We start from the raw sequence: 24970 nt of genomic DNA, 5'->3' as shown, positions 1-24970 counted from the left end.
TAACACAATGAACACTCAGCAGCAGAGCAATACTGCTCAGTGCCTTTTCTTTCTAATATTGTTCGTGGCAGAAATCCAATTTATACAGTGTAAATAATCATTATTTTCAATAGGCCGAGGATCTTTCCTGGCAAGAACATAACCAATGCTTTCTACTCCTACTTGTGCCATTCATGATATTTCAGTGATGTGGATTAGCATAAAAAATCCATTACCCAATGAAGGATGGTGGGAGGGGAAAAAAAGAAGAAAAAAGAAAACAGAGAACATGCCTAGTGCTGCGAGGCACAGGGAATTAAAAGCAAATAGCAAAGCAGGTGGAAAAAGCTGACAAGGAAGCTTAATATACCAAAGGAGTACTGAGAGCTCATGGCCCTGGGGAAGAGCACGGCAATTGGAGTCTTTGCGGCATCATTCAGCTCCCCCCCATCATTGCTCAGGAGCTAGCGACTGCTAAGCAGTACTTTTATGTGGGACTTGCCACAGTCCTGAGCCCTCTCTTGAGCCACTTTTGATATACAAAGAAAGGATTTGAGAGTGAATGCTTCTCTCACCTGGAATGTTGTAGGGAACCATGTGAAGCTCTTCAGTTGTCCTCTGAAAAAAGCATCCAGTAGGATGCTAAAGAAAGAACGCTTTTCATCACTGACTTCGCAAATTGGAGTGACTCATGTGCCATCTGTTTTGTCCCTCCACCCGATGGTATGCGCTCTCTGTTTGTGCTGGTTAAGGTATTTGCCATCTATTAAAGGGAGAGGAAACTTTGGAACAGTCAAAACAAACATGTCTGAGGAAGGCTGAAGTTTTGGAAGGGGCTGGTTGGGAAATGGCTGCCACCATCACTGCCCATTGAAATGTGCAGACCTTGGGCAAGGACCTGGTGACCACCTATGGACATCTTCTGGCAATGTGTCAGTGATCTCTGGGGTCTGAAAGAGTGTCTGCATTAGCTCCAGCGTGCACAGGGCAGAGGGGAGCAGGGCACAACACCTTGCTCTGTGACTCCGCTCCTCAGGGACAGCTGTCACATCTACTCTGTGGGGGTGCAGTCCAATGTGAGCCCAGTGAGGACTTTCTGGCCTGGTAGGGAGGGGACCAACTGAGTTTTGGTAAGTGTGGATTTATAAGCGCTATGGAGAAGGGGAACGGAGACTCTGAGAGCTGCCCAGAAGACATTGTTCCTCTAGTGCAAAAGGCAGGGAGCAACAGATGAAAAGCAGCAGGCTTTCCAACATAAAGCTGAACAGCAGAAATACTTGCTGCAGGATGCTGAAATCCTATCTGGGGCTTGAATAAGTGAATGGAGAAAAATACATCAAGAGCACTGAAATACAAAAGGAGAAACTCTGCTTATTCTACAGCATAAGCTCTAGATGATTTTGGAACTAAAACTTAAACTCCAAAATCAGTAGGCATGGGACAGTAACCAGTGTCAGAATAAACTGGAAAACTGGATGAGTGGTACCTTGTCCATCCCCAGGCTGTCATTTTACCAGACTTTTTCCCTCTGAGCTCCTAGTGGTCAGCTAAAAAGTCTGCCTGTAAGAAGTTAATAGGTCCATCATGTCCATCAGGATGAAGCGAGGAGCAGCCAGAGCATGGCATGCTCCAAGGCACAGCCTGCAGACACCTTAGCAAGACAGTGACAGAGCTTACTGACAGGACATGGATGGGTGGTACCATTAGAGGAAAATCAATGGAGCTTGGGCTCATCTACATCATGGCAGGAGGCAAAAGCATAACCAGGGCCAAGGCAGACTTGCAAGAGCACAGCCTGTCCAAGGAGCCTCAGCAAACTCCCTCTTCCCCTTGGTGCCTTGCTGTCAGGCACTTGTAAATAGTTTCTCACAGGCTTTAAGATTTCATATGTAAATATAAGGTGACAGAAGTGCAAGACGTTGTCTAAGCATATGAAAAATACTTCTTGATTCAACAATCATTTTGGTTCCTCAGTGGGCAACCACTCTGTCACATACAGCACTTCAGGAGGAGCTCATGGGTCTGGTGACAGTTTCAGCCTAATGTGTCACCATTTGGCTCCAGCTGGTTTATGTGTTTCCTTTATCAGTGAAAATACCTAGCTAAATGAGTCGGAGGAACAAACTGTACCTATCACCAGAAAATCTCCCACTGAAACAGTTTCTAAACATATGCGTTAGGTAATGAGCCTGTTTCCCTGACTATGTGTCACAGCGTTCGCTGCTATTCTGGTTGTATTTCACAAGCTGGCATTGCTTTTTAATGTGCTTGCTGCTGGTCTGTTCTGAATCAGTTGTTCTGCTTATTCTCAGGCTGCTTTTGTGAGAAGCCACAGTTACACAAGGCAGTTTATTTCAGCTCCACGCCATACTTCTCGTGGGAATGCAATTTCCAGCTCTTTCTATCCGTGTTCATCTCCCCTATCTCTAGCTACTTCTTTCAGTGTGGTGTGAAACCCACTGTAACAGAAAAGAGTGCAGAGGACACTCCAGAGGCCCTCACTGCCATTCTATGCCACAAATGCACGGTGGTGATATTCAGTAATTCATGCAATTCATGAATGCGTTTCAGAAAATATGAGCAAGGTGTTCAGAAAGCTCAGCCTTCTGCCTAGGAAATCTCCAGGACTTTCTTGTGCATTACATCAGCTTTCTTAACAGTTTACATGTCTTTTTTTGTTTCCTCCCTCTGGAAACATTTGTCACAGTGGATTATTTTATCCAGCAGTGCTGTATGTAAAATGTAGAATGTTAATACTTTATTTGGCTAAACATGCATAATTTGGGAAGACAGGTGAAGTGATGGATTACTCATCAGGCTTTTAACATAAAGTCTTGTTAGCTGCAGTTTTAAATGTTGTTTATTTGGAATTACAGTGAGGATATGATGTCTGAGTGGAAGCTCTTTACATATATAAATTAAACGTCCTTTTGCAGTTGACAGTAAGCAGGGAAGGTTTGATTTAGAATCGTGGAGTTATAGAATCACAGAATGGTTTGGGTTGGAGGGGACCTCAAAGCCCACCCAGCCTCAACCCCTGCCATGGGCAGGGCTGCCCCCCACCAGCTCAGGCTGCCCAGGGCCCCACCCAACCTGGCCTTGAGCGCCTCCAGGGATGGGGCACCATAGCTTCTCTGGGCAGCCTGTGCCAGGGCCTCACCACCCTCTACGTAAACAATTTCCTCCTAACATCTAACCTAAATTTTCTCTCTTTTATATTAAAACCATTCCCCCTTGCCGTATCACAATCCTCTCCTTCTCCCTGCTAGCTGCTCCTATTTTGATGCAGCCCAGGATATTGTTGGCTTGCTGGGCTGCAAGCACACACTGCTGGCTCATGTCCAGCTTTTTGTCCATCAGGACTCTCATACCTGGATATTCAGACAGAATTATCACAAATAACCCAGTGGTAAAGATATATCTACCACAGTGGCAATAACGCTTTCCTTCTGCTTTCTATTAATGCCCCAATGCTTTGACTTGCAGTACCTCTTGTGCTTGTTGTGGGAAGGTAATTCCATCAGGATGCACATCTTGACCTTTGGTAACTATTAAAATGGCTAATTCTGGCATTGGTTGTGACAAAGGGTTTGTGCTGCAACTCTTATGATTTGAGCAAGGGCTGGGAGGACTGAGCTATGCTCCTGGCTGTGCCCTTCTCCCCACCCTTCTCCATTATGATCTGCAGTTGAGCACCCCAGACTGGGCTGCGCAACCATCTCCAAGAAGTCCTGCCTCCCTGTTGAAGGAGCTTTTCCAGCTCCTTTTCTGGAAAATTACAGACATCTGGATTCATGGCTGTGAGTGTTTGGAACAGAAATAAATTGAAACCAATTTTGCTATTCTCAAGGAGTAGGGAAATTGCCCTTTATACATCTCACAGCTGTCCCAAGTCACCTTCCTCAGTGCCTATTTATAGATTTCACGCTTAAGACAACTCAACTTCAAAAGAAATTCTTTTTAGGAAAGAGTGCAGTATTGTCTGGGAAGACAGAGGTACTCCTGCTTTGAATTTGTGCTGTGGAAGAGAGAGGTGAATATTAGCTTTTTCAGAAGAGCAATTGAACTAAGAGAATGGAAAAGCACTTGCACAATGCTGAGACAAAAAGAATATTTCTAAGGATCTTTTTGTGAAACAACTACTTTTTTATACTAAAAGGAGATCTTTTCAACTTCATTTTGGGACTATTTAATCCTTTTAACCTTTTATGCTTTAGATTTTTTTTTTTAAAGAGAAATAGTGTCATTTTCTGAAGCGAAACATTTCTAAAGCATTGGATGTAACACTCCCAGTAATTTTTAAGCTCTTTTTTGCAACAAATTTTTTAGTCCTCACAGATGTTTTGCCCATTTCAGGCAGGGGCTGGTGTGGGTCAGGAGAAGACAATAAGCAGAAATTCCTTCCTAAAAGAGACAGAGACAAAAGAGTACTCTGGGAAGCAAATGACCAGAGCTGGAGGGAAGCAATTGATTAAATGGTCTTTAGCAGTGCTGTATGACGTTTTCTGTGTTCTGCTCTTGGGATCTTACATTTCCTATCTTTCAGATCAGAGAAATCCTGTTGCTAATTGGCATAGCAAGTGGCACATAGCTATGCTGTTGCCAGGTATGTGCTTTTCATTGAAGGCAATTTGCATTTCAATTTCATTCGTTGCTGCCCTCTTGTCAGAGAAAGTCATGATGTCCGTGTTCAAGCAGAGCCTGCTCACACCACTGGAGATACAGCCGGCCTGCCAGAATATAACCATGCTCAGGAAGTACAGTTACCCTGAACAAAAAGGAAAAATCATGATCAAACCACATTTTTGGTTTGGCCTTATGGGAACTTATTTTCTATACCCCCACATTCTTCTCATTTCCTAGTGTATGGTAGGTTATGTGGTAAAAGAATCATTTCCACAGACACGAAAGTTCATGGAGGAGCAATGACAGGAGCACATGGGTAGATGCGGGTGCCACAGTCACTCAGTGAAAGGACTCTAGCCCTCTTCCCTCCCTGGGCTGTCCCAGGAGACATTCAGCCCATTGGTGGCACCTCCTGCCTTGCCCGATGGGGAGGATCACTGAATCATAGATTCACAGAATGGTTTGGGTTGGAAGGGACCTCAAAGCCCACCCAGCTCCAACCCCTGCCGTGGGCAGGGCTGCCCCCCACCAGCTCAGGCTGCCCAGGGCCCCATCCAACCTGGCCTTGAGCGCCTCCAGGGATGGGGCACCACAGCTTCTCTGGGCAGCCTGTGCCAGGGACTCACTGCTCTGTAAGAAAAGAATTTCCCCCTAATATCTAACCTAAATTTCCTCTCTTTTAGTTTTAAACTCTTCCCCTTGACCTATCTCTGGAGCATCTTGCATTCAGAGGGGTATAGGACACAATGAGATGCAGGGAAAGATCCCTTTAGGACAGACATTATTGGATCACTTGTGCTGATTGCGTTTGTGGGAGTGCTTGGTGTGCCTGTCCCATGTGGCCAGATGTGCATATACATGTATACATTCATACATGCACTGTACGTGTGCCTGTGAGTGTGCCTGCAGGGTTAGGTGTGCAGTCTCACTGCGAACTGAGGCATGGGGCACTGTACTGTACAACCTGGCAGAGAAACTCTGGAAAACATTTTCAGCAGCTACACAGGAGATGATGAAGACTTGCCAGCATTTATCATCTGACAATATGTGTGTAAACAGGTTGGCAACAGAATCTCAGATAATCTCTCTGCTTGGGACTGTGATGTATTTCAGCAAAGCTATGACAGAAGAGGAACAGTGCAAGAGCATCACCTCTGAAGCTGCTCAGGATCACTCTTTTCCAGAGCGGGAGGCTTCTTTCAGTCATGAGTTTCCTTCCATGGAGGAACTTTTTCTAAACTGCCTTTTACTTTTTTCTCTTCTTGAATCACAGAATCACAGAATTCTAGGGGTTGGAAGGGACCTCTAGAGACCATCGAGTCCAACCCCCCTGCCAAAGCAGGCTCCCTACAGCAGGCTGCACAGGTAGGCATCCAGGCGGGTCTTGAATATCTCCAGAGGAGACTCCACAGCCTCCATGGGCAGCCTGTCCCAGTGCTCTGTCACCCTCACTGTGAAGAAGTTCCTTCGCATATTGGTACAGAACTTCCTATGCTCAAGTTTATGGCCATTTCCCCTTGTCCTGTCCCCACAGACAGTTGAAAAGAGGTTGGCCATGTCCCTTTGACTCCCACACTTAAGAAACTTATAAACATTAATAAGATCCCCACTGAGTCTCCTTTTCTCAAGGCTGAACAGACCCAGGTTACTCAACCTTTCCTCAGGGGGGACATTCTCCAGGCCTTTAATCATCTTTGTGGCCCTCCACTGGACTCTCTCCAGGAGATTCCTCTCTTTTTTGTACCGGGGAGCCCGGAACTGGATACAGTACTCCAGGTAAAGCCTGGCCAGGGCAGAGTAGAGGGGGAGGATCACCTCCCTCAACCTGCTGGCCACACTCCTTTTAATGCACCTCAGGATCCCATTGGCCTTCTTGGCCACCAGGGCACACTGCTGGCTCGCTGCTGACCTGTCGTCCACCAAAATCACTGTTGCTACTGTTCATAGTTGACTCCTTTTAGTTCAAATTCATATAGAGTTCCTGTACCGAATAACCACCATTTTATATTAATTATTGGAACACAATAAGGAAAAGAATTGGGAAGAAAAGGAGTCAGCTGTGAAATTATCTGTTTGTAGCATCAACTTCCTGTTTACCAACAAGGTTTTCACTTCTATAAGAATTTCTAAAGCAAAACTCTTGCCTAGATATAGGCATTTCATCCTCCCCATTCTTGTTTGTTTTCTTGCATCAGAATCCTGTTTTCCTTCCACCTTTCAACTCTTCTATTTGTACAGCATTTTTGTTGTAATTTACTGCATTGGAAGGGGAACTGTTCAAGCTCAATTTTGCCCTAACCCAATCCTCTGTGCTTTCAGGAGGATGGGATTTGTTGGCTAAGTGGATTAACTCCTCTCTTTTTGTTGTGCAGGCCACCATCAAATTGTGACTAAAATCATCAGAGATAAAATCTTTGGCAGTTCAAGCTACATATTTCTGTGGGCTGCTGCATTTTGCACAACAAACATTTGAGACCTGTAGGTGTTATATGGAGTTCAAGAATTTTATCAGATTTATTTTCGGATTTTTAATCAAGGAATGGACTAAGTTTAGGAAGCAAGTTTATTGTTACCCGGCAATGGCCTGTTTGTTGCTGTGCACAAGAGGATTTCAAATCTGTGCTTTAGAAGATAAGAACAAATAGAAGTACTGCTGATTGTGCTCCCTTTGGCTTCAGGGTTGTGTCCAGACATCTGAGCTGTATAAGCAGGGAGACAGAAAGCTGATCAACCACTTTGTTTTCATCAGCCTCTTCAATGTGCAGTATTTTTGGCAATACCCTCCTTCCCCACTGCATTTCTCTGGTTCCACATCTGCTCTCTCTCCTCACTTGTGTGCACCCTCAGCTTTGCTACAGGAAACATGCAGTTGCAGTGGCACTGATCACAAACACTACTACAAATTCTTTTATTTAACTGATAGCAACTGCAGAATGGGACTGTGTGTGCCAGGCAAACACATGGTCCAGGTCAGAAGTAGGTTAATTAAAAGGAGATAAGTAAGGCAGGAAGTCCTGAAATAGATAATAGTGGTTGGCTTGACTTTGAAACTGACTTAATGGTCTTCCTTTTCAGGCAGTTTATTTCTTTCCTATTTTTTTTTCAATGGGCAAGGAGGGAAGGAAATGTGATTAAGTGAGATTAAGTGGCATTTAATTCACATTTTTTTTCTCTTCCCTGCTATGTGCCTGCTACCACTCTTGCTGAAGGCAGTGCTCTTGCATTCTGCAGCAGCAGAAGAAGAGCCTGGACAAGTAATTGCATGCAGTTCCATGGAAAATGCTCCACATGGGATTTCAGAATTGTGATGATACTAGCTGCAGCAAAGTCACATTTTATAGGGATAAAAGTCTGTGTGTGCTAAGCACAACTCTGTGCATTTGTTTAATTAAATTTCCTGGAGTTAAGGCAACTGGACTTGTCCGTTTGCACTAGGAGAGGTTCAGTTTGGATATTAGGAAACATTGCTTCTTAGAAAGAGCGGTGAGGCAGTGGCACAGGCTGCCCAGGGAGGTGGTGCAGTCACCGTCCCTGGAGGTGTCCAAGAACCCTGTGGATGTGGCACTGAGGGACATGGGCAGTGGGCATGGTGGGGTTGGGTTGGTGGTTGGACTAGGTGGTCTTAGTGGTCTTCTCCAACCTTAATCATTCTATGATTCTATGATTTTGCCTGAGATGGACAGGACATGGCATGAGATCTTTCACAGATCTTTCCATGCTTTTCCATCTCAGCTTTTTCCATGGGAGATCCATAGCCCTACAGTTATTTCCTGGTACCCACATAGAGGTGTCAGGTCTGCTTTGCCTCTTAAACACTTAAACTCACTTGTTGTAGTGGTAAGAAGTTCTATTAAGCTCTCTTGCTATGTAGAGAGAACATTTTCCTCCTTTGGCAAGTGGGTCATGACTTCTGGTGACGCAGCTGACTGCTTGAAGGTGCAGACTGCCTGTGCAGCTGGCTCACAAACCATTACAGAAAGCTATTAATGAAAATAATCGCCAATGTCTATTTTCAGGGGAATGCTGTATGTGAACAGCAGCCACCTGCATGGGAGGGGATGCCAGCCATTGAAACATACGGTGCTCTCTACATCAGAATGTTAGCACACTGAAAAGTGCAAATTCAGTCTAATCAGACCTGGTGTAGTCTTGTCAGGATGTAGCTGTCCTGACTAGGATGTCAATACACTCTGAATTGCAAAAGCATAGTTTGTCCCTCTGAGACAATGAGCAGATGCTGACTGCCTGATGGCAAAATCCAGCTTTTCTCACATCACAGATATTTTAGATTTTATGTTTGGTTTGGAAAGACACACCTCTCTCAGCCATATTTAAATGAAAATTTTTTTTTCTCTATAAATCAGATCCTCTATGAGATGAACTTCCCATGACTTTTTGGCAGTCAGAGGTGTGGTTTTCACTGAGTTGTATGCTTCACATATCGACTATGCTTCCCATGAAATTACAAATATGCTTAACATGAAATTGGCCAGATTTCACTGTCAATTTTCTCATTTTCACCTTTTTAGAAGGATCTCACAATGCTTAGTGATTGGGCAATCGAATGACAGAAGAAATTCAATGTCAATAAATGCAAAGGGATGCATATGGGGAAAAAGCACCCTAGCAGCACTTACAGACTGACAGTTTCTAAATTAGCTTCTGATGTTCAGGAAAGAGATTTGGGAGTCATTACTGATAAGTCCCTGTGAAAATCAGTTCATTGCTCAGCGGTGGTCAAAGAGATTATTAGGAAGTAAGTACTAGGAGAAGAATAGGGAGAAAACAGCAACGAGAAAAAGTTATATAAATTGATGGTGTATCTCCACCCAGAATATTATGCTGGAGAACTGAAAGTGGCCCAGATGAAGGAAAAGCAGGCTCACTGAATGGAGGCCTTTTGTGTGAGCAAAGGTGAAAAACACCAGGTATTTTCAGCTTGAGGAAGAGATGAAGCCTGATAACAGTATGAATAACAATAAGTAGTCGAGGAAAGAGATTAATTTTCATTCCTGACAATGTAAGAATAATGGATAATGAAATAATCAGCTGGGCGTTTAAAAAGTAGCACTTCATCACCCAGCATGTGGCAAAGTTCTACAACTCGGCCATAGGATATTACAGAGACCAAAATAATGAATAGGCTCAAAATCTGATGAGGAAGATTCAGAGAGGATGGGGCCATTAGCTTCTATTAAAAATGACGTCCAGGATGAAGTCATTCTATCTCTGATGACCAGAAGCTGGAAGAAGACCACTCAGTGTCTGCATCATTTCTCATAGGCCTTACTTCACCACACACAGGGGATCGAGCCAGGTGAACATCAGTATGGGAACAGTATGGCTGTTCTTCCATTGTGCTCCTCTGCCATTACCATTTTTGGCTCATGTATTTGTATGTTTCTATTCATATGCTTTTCCATCTCTTCCATCACCACGCTATGCAGGTGACCTAAGCCCATCAGTGAATCTATCCCCAGTAGATCCTCAAAATGGCAGAGAAGCAGCCCAACCTCCATTTGCAAGAAGTCCTCTACCTGGGAAGAGTCTGATGGACTGGGAAGGAACTTGAGGGACTGAGAGTTGCTTTCCTCCTCTTCCTCCTTGCGCCCTGTGCAGTGCCCTGCAGAGATGGCTCTGCCCATCTCCCTGCCTGCCACTCCAGAGCTGACCATGCCTGGGCTGCCTCCACCTCTATGACTAAGGCACAGTGAGAGAGGAAAATAAAACCCTCACTGTGGCAAAGCTTAAAGTTCTTAGTCAGTACCGAGCTGAAGCCTGCATAGTTTGGTCAAAGTCCAGCAGCACATTTGTGGAAGAGATGGGAGCTGGATACAGCCCTTTTCTTACTTGGAAACTAACTTGCAATTACAGCTGTCATTGCAAGACACCCAATATATCCTTCTTCAATCTTCATTTTTTTCTTTTTTTTCCCCCTCTTGCTGTAACTTTTTCTTGTATTCATTGTGCTGCAATTCTGTGTTTTTCCCTTTATAGCAGTTAGTTTCTCGGCATAGTCCCTGACCACAAATACTTTTGAGTGGAACATCTGGTTCTAATGTGCTCTCTAGAAATGTTACTTACTGCAGTATTCCACTCTTCTCCCGAACAATATTTTCCTTCTTATGCTTGCCCAGCATGGCTTGAAAGCAGATCAGTATCTGAAGCAACAAGGGACCCAACTGAGAACAAAGACTTAGAAAGACTTGTAAGTGATTTCCCAGCACTCCAAGTGGCTGCAGGAGGATCAGTTTGCAGCCCATCTGTGCAGGCAGGGATACTGTGGGGCTGTCTTCCTCCTTCTCCTCTTCTTCCTCCCCACTGCTCCTACCAGCTGCCATAACCGCACAGCCAGTTTCAGCTTTCCTTCCTTGTGATCACAACTAGTGATCTTCTCTTTTTATCAGTTCTTTACTTCTAGGTGGACCCAGCCAAATGTTCAGAAAAGGAAATACTGCTACTCAACTCCTTCTGTTGTTTTTTACTGCCATTACAGCTGCTTTTTTTTTTTTTTTAATCAGAATTATTAGCTTAGAAGCTGTCCTGCATTATGTGAGTAAACAAACCTTCACCTGCTTGCAGAACTGCTCTGTATAAAGAGGCTGTGTAATTGGTAAAGTGGAGATAGGAGACAAAGCAGGAGTGTTTAATGTACTTTAAGGCTTGGGGAACATGAAAAGCCAGCTGAACTCCAGAGAAAACTGTAGTGCACTTCTGGTATGTTTGCAATACTGTTGATGTAAATAATATATGACTTCTGGAAGGAGTGTGGAAATACGTAAAGTTTTATAGGGGAAGCACGGAACACATGTGGGAGATTCAGATGCATCAACATTCATGGGCTGGGTGCCAAACACTGCAATGGTCCCTCTGTAACTGGGGCTCAGGGATCAAATTACTTTGATTGCGATTCATATCCTAAAAGGGTAAATAGTGCACTGCCACAGCCCACTACATTATTTAACATCAGAAAAACAAAGATGATGGGAGAGGAGAATTTGTTATTCCATGATGTTATCTTTACAAGCCATCATGTAAGCAAATATGGTCATAGTTTCATAAGAATGGGTGAGTATCTCACAGCTGGCAAAGGGAGCCTGTGTGAGGATGAAGGAGCAAATCAGGAGCTGGAGAGGCTAGGAAGACCAGTAGAGTAGCTAGAGGATGAGAAGCTGAAGCTGAAAGTCTGCTTGGCTCCCAAGAGCTGGCCTCCTCCATTTTTGTGTCCTCCAAACCTACTGGCTTGCTGCCTGGGGAGGGAGACTTGCTGCCTGGGAGGCAGAGCTAGGATCTGGTGCATCTCGTTCCATGCAGATGCCCTGCCTCCTTGCACATATACTCCCTTAGATCTCTCTTCTTCATAATAAATAAAAATATTTTGGCCTTTGCCTCCCACTCCCAAGTCACTCGTTTTGTAGTGTTTCTTCCTCCTCTCAACTCAGAGGACACGCTTTATGCCTTCTTCAGCATCAGAATCTGCAGCTATCCTTTTTTCATCTGCTCATCCATCCATTTAATGCCTAGCATGACTGCAAATGTTTGCCATATGGGCCAGTCTCTTGATATTTTTCTTTGGCCTGAGTTTTGGGTCAGTAATGAGCAGTACGAACAATTATAGAAAAGTCTGTCACACTTGAAAGAAAACAGAATTATAATTTCTATTTCTCCAAAGCCATATTCTTAACATAGATTGTTGGACACATAAGAAAACGTTTACATTGGGATTTTCATCCAACTGCGATAAAGTGACACCAATAGGACTGAGATTCCCTCTGTAATCATTTTCATGCTTTTGATGCTATTTAGCACATGGTAAATACAATGAAACAGAGGAAATGATTTGTATTCCTGGAGGTCAATAGGAAGTCCAATAGTTTTACGAAACATGCCCAGCAAACGAGGTGGCTAGGACAGTCACACCGCTGAGACCTATTCATCGCCTTGCATAGCAGCCAGCAGCCTCTTTGGAATCTCCCCAGAAAAATCTCTCAGCTTGAAATCTGGTCTTTGATTGCTGCACTGGTGCTACATACAGCTCATGGAGCAAACCTGCTGTGCTGGGCTGTTGCTGTCACTGTGCAGCTCTATGAGCGTGGTGGCTGTGGGGAAGAGCTTTATTGCAATGGAGCTGTGATGGGCTTGGAAGATTGGTCCCAATGGCCTATACACAACAGGGAAATCCTGCAAGGGGAAGCTGTGCAAGAAGAGCTTCTCAGAAGTCAAAAGCGTCAGGTCAGGAACTGAAGCAATTTAATCATTTTCTTTTGTAAGAAATACTGTGACAAATAATTTTGTCCGCGTTTATTAAAACCATTCTTTGACTGGAAAAAAAAAAATTAACAGTTTATAGAAATAGAGTTTTATGGAAACAGTATTTTGAACTCATTTAGATATAGCTGGCGAATTTTAATTATAGATGAACACTGACTTTAGCACTTTTTAGTCATATTTTACTCGTCTGAAAGCGCAGTGAGTCTGAGTCAGCAGGATGCACAGCTGCCTCCAGCCCAGGGAGGAGACTGGGCACAGCAGATCCTGCAGCCTCCAGATGTTGTGCTCTTGTTTCTTTTCAGTGGCCTTTTGTAAGCCTTCTCAAGACCCGGTGATCTACTGATGAAGAGCATTTTATTTAAAGGAGAATCTGGATGACAAAAGTGACTAGAAACAGAACAGTTCCCATTGGTCTGACTGAAGGGCATTTCCTTCAGATAAAGCACTGATGTTCTTGAAGTAAGGCAGGTGTTCAGATTTCATTAAGGTAAATATTTTAAGCTGTTGTCTTAAGGAGGAATGGCTGCAAGAGCAAAATTGGCTTATTTTGAGGGAAATAGCACAGATGAGAAGAAACAAACATCTTCCCCCAGGAAGGAAGGAGTATGATTTTGGTGAAAGCTGCGCAGTCTTTTTTTTCATGTGGAGTAGAATGTTGAGGTTTTGGACATTTGTCTGAAAGAATGACATTTTGGAAGGAAATGGAGTGAAAAAAACGAAACCTGCACCTGGGTGCAGAGTAGTGTTTGCCACACTGGGATGGAGCACAGAAATGCAGTGGAAAGGGTGGAAATGAATTTTGTCTCTCTTCAGACCACAAAGTGTACACGCTACATTTTAAATCTACATTTTAAACAATTTTTAAATTACTATCAGTGCATATATTTTTGACAAAAGTCCTGTTACTTTACCTGTCACTCTGATTTATGCTGCTTAGAGAACATGGATCTGCAGTCAGGAAAAAAGGAGGAGAGCCATATGGCAGACAGCCGTCAAACAAACCAATGCATACAATATAGATGCCAAATGCATTTTGTTCAAACAAAAGGAGCAGAAAAACAACCACATCTCCCTTTGATACCTCTATAAGCTTTCATAAAAGAGTGTGTACCTGGCTTCTTCCTCCCTTTAATCCTTTTGAACAGACTTGCTCTATGAACATGCGTGCTCACAGTATTTCCTAATTCAGTCAGGTTTTGATAAGATTACAGTTCACAGAGATATATATGGCCAACCCTGTGAACAACTCTGGGACTGGTATCAATTTTTGGTGTTATCACTGTATTTTTACATAGCCGAAATGTTGTGGTACAACAACAAGCAGCTGACAGGCAGGCTGTCATACAAAAAGTGACTGCTATAGGTCATCTGTACGTTCATCCATGATAAAAGGACTAACTTAATCAGAATTTTCCATGGATGCAGTAGGTCTCACTCCATGCAGGAAGACTTGTGTTAACTGATTGTGTTAATCACATCCTTCTCTGTTCATCATAATCCTACATTTAATTTTATTTAGATTGTACTTTTCCCTTGAGTAACTGTGCTCGATCTGAGCACAGTTAGACTCGGTTAAGTTTCTTGATCTAAAAAGAGAATAGAAGAGTGCACTGAAGCTGTGACTTAATCCAAAGGAAAAAAAGGACAGAAGGGAGGAAAGTGAAACTTGGTGCAAAAACTGAAGTATTGTCTTGGGCAATACTAAATAGATATGCTTGTTCTATAGAGTAAAGCAGACAGGAGCAAGTTCTTTTGCGCCGAGGGATGTGAAGTGGCACCACCTGCTCCCATGCTGCTACATTTTCTTCTCCCATGGCGAGTGGCCACATCCATGCTGCTGAACAGAGCAGCCGTGGCTCTATGCTGCTTCTGGACCATGCGTGAACATTGTCTGGCAGAGTGCAACCAGATATGAACCTAAATTATTTCAGGATTTAAGAGTAGGCCGTAGCTCTGATCAGTTTTCTTGTACTGATATAGCTCATGGCTCTCCAATCCATGGGCAGTGCATTTTTGTCAGGTAAAGTCTCCATGCTTACAGAATGCGGTAAGGAAAGGCTGCTCGATAGGAATTCCAGATTTACCATTGAAATTCTTCCCTTTCACAACCTCAGTTCAAATTCTTAGCATTATGCTAATGCAGCTTTATTTGATATAATTTGCCTTAGCCTCAATTTAGGATGGAAGGATATTAGCCCAGTAAAATCCTGGAGGAAGAAAAAAAAAAACCCAACTAGCCTTTTTCATCATCATTTTTTGTAAGTGAGGTAATTACCAGAGATTTAGAGTAGGTAATTTTACCCTTGACAATAAATCGGCAATCATTTGTGATGAGACAAATAGACATTCAAGCTGGGCAGAGAACAGCTGAAGTAGAACCTCAAGAGATTACAAAAGAAACCTGCTGATGTGCAGGTTTCTGACTTTCCGGTGTCAGCATTAAGCGACACTGTTCAGGTTAAACAAGTATTTTTTCTGTGTGGAATAAAGCTTAGCTTCCAAATACCTATTTGTACCTGGTGAGCAAGACATGAGAATTTGTATAGATAGATATAATGCCATGTGCCTGAATGTTAACCCATCCCCCTACTCTCCATGTTTAGCTGGTTGCAGCAATTAACCAATTTATAATACAGTTATAAAAGAACAAAGCACAGGTTGTTGTCACACATAAAGGGGGGTAAACAAAGCAGCAGCTTAAATAAGCTTTGATCATAGTCATCCCTTGGGATCTGGAATCCAAACAAGGGTGGTTGCAGGTGTTAACCATGTGTGCTCTGCTGTGCGGTCACCAGATGCCATGCAGTGACATGCAGGGCCTGCCGTCAGTCTTGGGCAACAAAGCATGGAAGATTAAGTAGTACAATATAAATAATTTCTTAAGCCACAGAGATGTTGTTTGCCATGCAACTTTGGTGGAAATCCTCCCACAGGGCCTTCACTGAACTTCCCTGTTTAATTTCTTACCACCAAAACCCAGAAACATCTCAGAGGCAAATAGACTCTGGTACTGGCTTCTATCTTACCCTCCCTCTTGCCCTTCCTAGGCACATGGGCATTCACTGCTACCCTCCCATGGAATGGAGATGCTCCAGCCCCATTGCCTGCAGACTCAGCTGTAGAATGGGCTTCTTGTGGACTCCCTGTTCTCTCAACTCACACCAGAATTTCACCTGGGGAGTTTCTGGAGAGCTGTGCTTCCTTTTTCCAGAGGTATGCAATGCTGAGAGCTGAGAGTACTCAACGTACTTTGCAACACGCTTTAGAAATTCAACATTTTTTTTATTTTAACAGAGTTGCCTTTATTGATGATGCATTTACTCTTCTTGTTCTCTCCAGGCAAGTCTATTAATACACTGATAATGTTTAATCCTTGACCTATTCACAGATAGATAAGCAGGCTGGTACCAGGTCTAGTCTCCTTAGCACAGTAGCATAAATTATAGCACAATACAATACTTCTCTAAGCATTTTAGCAGTTCATATAATCCCAGTGGAGTTAATAGAGATGTTTCAAGATATTTCTTGTGTTATAGAAGATTAATTTATTTTTATTAATGTATCACAACTTTGAATGTTGTAATCATGTCCTAGCTCCAGGAAAATGCTGTGATCCCTGCTCCAAAGCTCTTAAAACTTTATCTTTGGCACAATTCTATTACTGAGATTAAAGAACTAATAGAGTTAGTGGGGCAATAAGGGTTTGATGAAGAAGGTTACAGCTATGAGATTACCTGGTTTTTTAGGATCATTTTTTTTCTCCTGTTAACATTAGATGAAAAGACACTCAGATATCGGCATGCGGTATGTAAACTTCAAAGGAAAAGTGTTTGGGTAAGCAAAGAGTGAAGAGAGTCTTCCAAGATAAAACATACAATTTTCTAGATCTCTTTTTAATGACATGAAAAAACACAAGTGGAGAAGGAAGTTCAGGCTAATTTCAGAGCTGAATGCTGAAATGTTGGCCTTCTGTAATAAAATGCTTTGTCTCCTTGCTGCCTTCCATCTGTTTCTTTCCTTCCTTTCCTCCTATCTCCCATCCTGAATACAGAAACCACCATAGTCATTGCAGCTGTGCAAGTGGACATTGCAGCTGTTCAATGTCCATTTGCAGTTTCAAACTAGATCCAACTAAACAATGGCACAGTAAGTTTATAGCAAGGGCCTCTGAACTTTTGAATTTAAAAGAAAAAGTAAAGGCAGTAGTGGACTCAGTCTAGCAAAAAAATACAATAAATAGCATTTTTTACTTAGCTCTTCCCTTTCTAAAAATTGCTTTTGCATTTAAATGGGTGCTAATTTAAAGCAGGAAAATCACCAGCTACTTCAGTAGAATTTGCATCAATTAGTCACCCAGAAGTTGGTGCAATTCTGTTTTTTGATCCTGCAAAAAAGCAACAGCCTAAGGGTCTCTCTAAAGTGAGACTAACATGCAGTCACAATACACTGCTAAAAATATCCTGTAGGTGAGCATATCTGTGCAGGCCATAGAAAACTCCCACTCTCTGAGAAGAAAGGTAAAGAAAGTATATTAATGAGTAAATCCACGTGTTTTGTTTTTTTTCCTTGGAAGTTTTTTGTTTATTTCAGACATTTAAGTATGAAGATATTCTTATCTAAAATCCAAAAGGTAGAAGGACAAGAAAATACATGGCAATCACGTATAAGCAAATGCCATAGGTATAAAAAATTTCTGCCTACCATTTCCCCCATTACAGCTGAAGATATTATTCTGATAAAGACCCTGCAATTCCTACTCAGCAATTCCTTCAGCAAATTCCAAGACTGTGAGAGGCAACAGGGTTGTGCCATCCTGGCTGCCTTGCTTCTTGACTTTGACAGATCAATTGCCATGGAAGGGCCAGCCATCCAAATGCTCACCCCATCCTTGTACCTGTTTGGCCCAATGAAGGACCAATGATTTCGACTGTCTCTACACATTGCTTGAAAAAAATAAAGAAAAATTAACAGAACAATCAGTAGTTCACAAGCAGTGATGGATTTGAGGGTAGATGGAGTTCACTCACTGCTATTTGGGCACCTTAGTGTTTATGTATTTCTCACATATATATTGCATTCACATTTACTTACTTTTTACTTCCAGGCCTACCATGGGTAAAGGAGCCTTGTCAGAGTGCACTTACCTTCCCAGTTTGTGAACTTTTTCTAAACATATGATTTCTTAGATGTAGATCAGTACATGCAAGAGCAGCCATAACAAACAAAGATGCCATGATGCCATTCTGGGAATGGGACTGGTCACTGGTTATTACAAAGATTTAATGGGATATAAGATGGCAGTACTAAATCATGATTATGTAATTTCACACTTTTGCCTAGTCCCTGTGCTCACACTGGTATGCAGGTATTGTGGTTCTACCCATGACAAAAGCATAAGGCCCTAGAGAGATCCAAGTGCGGCACTTTATCAGAAATGCTCCTGTTCCACCATGCAGAGGACAAGCCTGTAGCTCGTGGGAGAAGAAACAGAAAAGTGCTTCTCCTCATTCTTTGTGAACTACTCCCCTGCTCTTTGTTATTTGCTGTGTGGACACCTAATAATTTTTTCACAAAGATGAAACTGTAATTTCTATTTTGATTTATATTACCTGGAAATCAAACCAGAACATCCAAAGGGTAGTAGGGCGTCTATGGCAGCTCTCTGGAGTCTCAGTGGCTACAGTGTGTCTGTCTATATGGAAAATATTTTTTAAAACATGTTTGCTATGAGGACTAAATGGCAACATGGGCTGTCTGCCAATAACCTCAAATCTGTAGTGACAAGTAATTCCTTGCAAGCTGAGCTCCAGCCTTCCTCGCCTGTATAGACTGTCAATTGCTCTGTGATTTACTAAGAGTAGGTACAAAGCATATTTTATTAAGGCAACATCTTCCACTCAAATCGTGGTCCTTAAAGTAAAATGCTGACGTTTTACTCACTGGCTCCCCAGCACCTCTCTGGCCTAATTTTAAACTTGATATACTGTCGCGAGCGCAGGTCTTCATCACTCGCAGTAGCTTTCAGCATATGTCATTCCTGGATTTAGCTGCTGCTCTCCATATATCATCAAGCATCTTGAAGCAAATTCATTACCAGAAGGTTGGTGTGTGTCCTTGCTGCATTTTCCAGCTTATCTAAATTGCTGAAATAGTCAAGCAACACGCTCTTAAAAGTTGAAGTCCAAAAGTATCAAGCTAAGTTTCAGCTGGTAGGTAAGTGAAGATGCAAGGGACATTTACCATTTGCTTCATTGCTAATCAAATCCTGTAAAGGAGATAACAGAACATCTTCATGAGAAAGCCCTTGCTAGTTCTCACCAAAAGCAAACAAAACTAGTGAAGTCAGGTAAAGGATACCATGCCTATATTTCATTAAATGTTGTATCCACTGCCATGTGTGAGTTTACAAGCCTGCCATACGAAGTAATTTGAATCTTCCTTCTCACTGCATTTGGAGCAGGCCTTGGGAGGCTGGGGTGCTGACGCAGCTTTCCGATATGTTGCATGTTGACATGACATCCCGGTGTGGCAGAGAGAAGGTGAGCCTCAAAAGAGATGTGGAATTGCCCAACTCAACATCTGGTATGGAACATGAATAAATGTCTAACCCATATGCATGCTAAATATTTGCAGACCTTTAGTGCTGACGTGCCACAACTCCGTGGACTCAGAAGTGAAGATGCAAAAGCCCAGCACAACAGGACTACAAGAAAGACACTGAGGCCCTGGAGTGTGACCAGAGAAGAGACACAAAGCTGGTGAGGGGTCTGGAGCACAAATCTTACAGGGAACAGCTGAGGGAGCTGGGATTGTTCAGTCTGGAGAACAGGAGGCTCAGAGGAGACCTTATTGCACTCTACAACCACCTGAAAGGATGTTATGGTGAGGTGGGGTGTTGTTGGCCTCTTCTCCCATGTTACAGTGATAGGATGAGAGGGAATGGCCTCATGTTGCACTAGGGGAGATTCAGGTTGCATGTTAGGGAGAATTTATTCTCCAGAAGAGTGGTCAGGCACTGGCACAGGCTGCCCAGGGAGGTAGTGGAGTCACTGTCCCTGGAGGTGTTCAAGAAATGTTTAGACATGGTACGAAGGGACATGGTTTAGTGGGGAAATATTGGTGGTAGGTGGATGGTTGGACTGGATGATCTTGGCGGTTTTTTCCAAGTGATTCTATGATTCTATGACTTGGGCAGGTGAGTTAGGATCTTGCCCCTCAACCTCTGCTGTTCGTTTCTCCCTAGTTATATCCTTTGTTTGCCCAGCACATGATTTTCATTTTATGTGCTTGAATAAAGGAGTAGATTTTTTATGTACTTGCATAGAAAATAAGTAGCTTTCAGTTTGTAAGGTTGTAAGCACAATGTAGGTGGTTAAGCAGATCTAACTGTGGGCTGCTGCCAAAAAGAGTGGCCTCACTCCCTTTACTCCTCTCCCCAGAGGAATACCATGTGCTACAGATGCTTCCTTTGCACCTGCACTGTTGTGCACTGGACACTGTGCTGTGCTGGCTCAGGGAAAAAATACTCTGAGGAGATGTTTAGCCTGAGCTGGTTGCTCATGCTGCTCGTATACGATGAACATGTCATTCACAGGGAGTACATAGGCTGCTTACGGGCAAAATGAGGACTAGCCTGGTTGTTTTTCTACATGCTCCAGTTCAGGAAAGCCTGGTGTTTACCAGCCACACAAGTGATATGTCTGTGGCCAGGGGATATCAGCATTTATGAAGACAGAGTGTAAGAGATAGCAATCACACAGACTGCATGTTTTAAATTACTCTCTAAATTACAGACTGAGCTTATCAATTGCAAGTAACCCTTTAAGGAGTGATTGTACCTGAACAACCCTCAAAAGGAGAATGGGTCCGTAGGAATGGGAGCATCCCCAAGGCAGCATTCTATTTCGTGCCTTGCCTGAGGAGCTGGCAAGCTATGGCGGTGTTTGAGTTCAACATAACTGCTCAGGCCTTCCAGACTCTTAAGGCTCTGGCTGCAGCTCTTGGAGCTGCAACAGGTCCTGACAGCACTTACAGCTGGATGAAATAAAGGGAGCAGCAACTGGAGCCAAGCCAGAATGCAGTTAGCAGAGAGAGAGTTTCCTTTTCATTTTTATAAAATTTGTTCCAAGACAGTTTTATTAAACTCATTCTTACTTAATAGACACTGCTCTAGCTTTCAGGACTTCAGGCTGTCTAGCAAACTATCCCACTCACAAGGAAATGATGATCCTAAATGTCTGTCTGCTCCTGTGGAGACCAGCTGCAAGCACATGACTGGGGTCCCTGCATGGGTACCAGCTCCAGCCAGCATATCCTGTGATGCAGCAGGGCTCTGTGTGTTTTACAGAGGGTCTTCTCAAATATGTGACAGCCAGGAACAGGGAAGGCCATGCAGGAAAAGCCAGACTGACATAGTGCTATAGCTCTCTGTCATTGCTGGGGCTGAGTTCCCTGAAATTTAACTAAAAGGGGGCCGTGCTTCCTGGAAACCCTAATCTAAAACTATCTTTATTTTCTATGTTCTTATGGCTAGTGTGAGCTACAGAGAACCCTGCCTGGCAGGTAAACCCACATGAGGAGCACACCTGAATGCTGAGAACCCCTAGGAACTTTGTGGCCATCTATCAGCACCGACACATAGAAACTGAGGAATTGGAGCACACCTGCAGCCTCCTGGAAGCCAGACTGAGAGAAAAGAGGCTCCTGAAGGAATATTGGCAGCTGTTCCTGGGCAGCGCTGCACTGAAAAAGTTGCTGTGACGAGAAAATTGTAGGCCAGAATGAGGATGTGAAATAATGCTGATCTCCAGCAGTTACAAGCTGAAAAGGAGGAGCTTGAAGAAAAACATCAGGGGACTAAATGCTGGGATATATGATGAACAAAATATTCCCACATGCTGGAACTCAGTATGTAAGTGAAGCTCTGATGTTAAGCACAAAACCAGGGAAAAATGTAGCCGTAGGGAAGGAGTTGTAGGTGCACACTTAAAGTATGACCCTGCTAAGTCTTCCCTCTGAAGCCTGGAGAAGTACCAGGCCGCGTATTAATGGGCGCATGTGTGTCCATTGTACTCAGGGCTCTGCAGACCTTGCCTGCAAGTTGTTCAGTGCTCCCACATAGAATTCATAGAATATCCTGAGCTGGAAGAGACCCACAAGGATCGTCAAGGCTAACTCCAGGCTCCACAAAGGACCATCCAAGAAGCAGACCATACGTCCGAGAGTGTGCCCTGGGCAGCCTCTTCCATGCCCACCTCCTTCTGGTGAAGGACCTTTCTCTAACCTCCACTTGACCCTCCCTGGATACTGGCTACCTGCCTTTCCCTCAGGCCCTGTCACTGTCACCAGAGAGCAGAGCTCAGCACTGCCCCTCTGCTCCCTGTGAGGAGCTGCAGGCTGCAGTGAGGCCTCCCCTCAGCCTCAGCTTAATTCAGTTAGTGTTTGATTTGAACAACCAGCCCCAAAGCCTGCATAAATATATGTATTTCAGAGGAAAAATGGATTACTGCAAGCTACATCAACTGACCTAACTTCTCTGCAAAGCTGGTGCCCCTTTGTGCTTAAAGGACTATGTGTGGGCAGCTGAGTTAATTCCTGCATCCCAGCTGAAGGACAGTAACCTCTGGCTAAGGACAAACCTTTGAAACAGGTGGGCAAACTGATTGCCTCATAAGGTAAATGAGTGTGAACTACTCTTAGACCAATCTAAACATCTTAGAAATATGTTTCTAGAGATGTCTTTTATCTTGCTGTTTGATTGCATTAGCTTAAAATTCACCTTTCAATCAAACTGGTGGAATTTCACATGTATTCTTGTCTTCATGCTCTATGGTTCTCAAAAATTAATACAGCCTCACTCTGAAGATGAATGAACAGAAGAGGGAAAGGCTTTATCCTGGACAGTAATCCTGAGCATAACTCTGATCTTTTCCAAGTTTAACCTAATGTAGTGTCACTGATATCAAAGCAGATTTTCTTCCTTTACATAGAAATAAATTTGATCAGTGGTTAGGCTGTTAATTTGGCATTACTCTACCAGATGCAAGGTTTTTGTAACATTACCAGTTTCTTAATAGTTGGAAAATGAAACTTTACATTAGTGTCAGGTTTGTGGGGGAGAAGCAGAATGAAGAATGGAAAAAGATGATAATATTTGCCTACGGCAGACGATTAAAGAGCAATTTAGTTTAACAGTGTCACCTGTATAATTTCTCCTGTCTACCATTGCCATAGTTTTCCTCACCTCAGGGGCAGAGTTGGCATTCTTTAGCAGAGATCCTAAATTTTTTCTTTTTTCTGTGAGGTGCTCTTTTTGTTTTTTTTTTTTCCTCAGAAAGCAAAAAGTAAAGCCACCCCCAGAATCTGCAGAGCAGCACAAAGAAGTTGGCCCATTGCTGGCAGCAGGGAGTTGAATGTTGTTGCACAGCCACTGCCTTTCATCTCTTAGGCAACAGAATGTGTGCTTTGCTTTGGCAAAATGACAACTGTTACTTGATTTTTCATATATGTTAATGTATTACATGTGTTTTCTTAAAGATACCATCAGCTTCTCTTTCTTGGTCATTTATTCAGCGAACCTTCATGTATGTAAAAGAAAAAGAACCTTTAGTTTTCAAGAATCTGCATTTTTCAATTTAATGTCTGTTAAAATGTTTTCTTACATTTAAAAAGCTTAAACTCAAGTTTGCACAAATGCTTTCTATAAAGACATGTCTAAAACAATATATTCTCTTTGGATAAGGTATGTGCTACTTTGTTTGCCACCAGTTTCTGAAATTGAAATGTGGTTGTGCTAACCTGAATGTGTTTTTGAAAGCAATTGCTTCTTGTGCAATCAGTCAAGACACCTAATCTGCTTGACTTGTGACTTTTGTTCCTGTGTTACCTTGCCAAGTATCCCAGATCTTGGTTGAGTTTGCTCCTCCTGGAAGCTGATTGCAGAGGTCCCATTGGCTACCATGAGAAGGTGATGTGCATCTTTCTCTAAGGGTGTATTCATTTTCCATATTTACTATTTTATGGCCCCAGCCTGTGACAGATGCCCATCTATCAAAGACACTGAGGATTTATGGCTGGATTTAGGAGAATTTTATGTATACTCCAGCTGTGAAACAGCATCACCTGTGCCTCACTTAAAACATACAGGGGGAATAACTTATGAGCATGTTTAAGAAAAGTAGCCTTAAAGCTGCTGGATTTCATTCTAAACGTTTGTCTTGCATTTTGTAAACAGTGAAGAGTAACAAGATTTTCACTCCTGCTGGTAGTTGTGAATAGGATAAATGATCTCCCAAAGAGGCCTGTTGACAGATTCCTATTTTTAGCTGCTGCCTGTTTCGCTGACTTCCTGGAAATCTCACAAGGTTGCCCATTCCTTTGATATCTAAAAATTTTATTCTTTTAATCATTCTCCTCAGCCTCTGAGATTAGTGTCTGTGTTAGAATTATCTCCATGGATAAACAAAGGCTAATTTACAAAAGGTGTAAGTGTGACTCCAAGACTCTTTTGGAGTCTTAGGCAGAGGTGTCAGTTATATGGGCAAAAATCATTAGGCAATTCTTAATGTTGATTTGGCTATTTCTTGGTGTTTTATTTCAAGCAATCTAATTACATAGCATTTACTTGGCTTACAGGAAACTACCGTCAACAAAACCTTTAATACTGCTCCTGGATGCCCTAATGTATGACATGTATTCCTGAACTGTAAGACACAATAGAACATTTATATTGTAAACTCTGTATAAGAAATTTTGAGTTAATCATAACAACACTTTTCATTTCACTACACTGTTACAAGCATATCCTCCTCTGGCATAGCATTAGAGATTATTCTAAATGCTTCAAAATGAAAAGACAAAGCTAAAATGCTGTTATTAGTGTGCCTTTTAGTGCCAATATATTTTTCAACAAATCCCGTGTTTTTGGTAATGGAAAATATTCTCAAGTCTGCTTTACAGCCTTAAATTCAGCCCAGGCTGTTGTGACCAAAAGTCACCATCTATTCGACTTCTCTGTGATCAGCTACAGAATTTAGAGCTGTAGAGGTCAGCTGTTTGGCTGTCTGTCACAACTGACATCTGCAATGAGAGTCTT

The 24970-nt window shown here is 42.8% G+C and overlaps 1 long non-coding RNA gene across 1 annotated transcript in view; it reads left to right on the top strand.

The window, feature by feature from the left end:
• Window positions 1–24970, top strand: part of LOC110403793 — a 102245-nt gene that overhangs the window by 39401 nt on the left and 37874 nt on the right. The window contains exons 3-6 of the long non-coding RNA XR_002441837.1: window positions 15924–16089; window positions 19337–19415; window positions 19510–19634; window positions 21410–22525. This is a non-coding gene — a long non-coding RNA (uncharacterized LOC110403793). The remainder of the gene's footprint in view (window positions 1–15923; window positions 16090–19336; window positions 19416–19509; window positions 19635–21409; window positions 22526–24970) is intronic.

Source organism: Numida meleagris, chromosome 1 (assembly GCF_002078875.1).
Source record: "Numida meleagris isolate 19003 breed g44 Domestic line chromosome 1, NumMel1.0, whole genome shotgun sequence".
In the NCBI taxonomy this organism is placed as follows: Eukaryota; Metazoa; Chordata; class Aves; order Galliformes; family Numididae; genus Numida; species Numida meleagris.
Note: the sequence above shows the minus strand (reverse complement) of the source record. Positions and strands in the feature narration are given on the sequence as shown.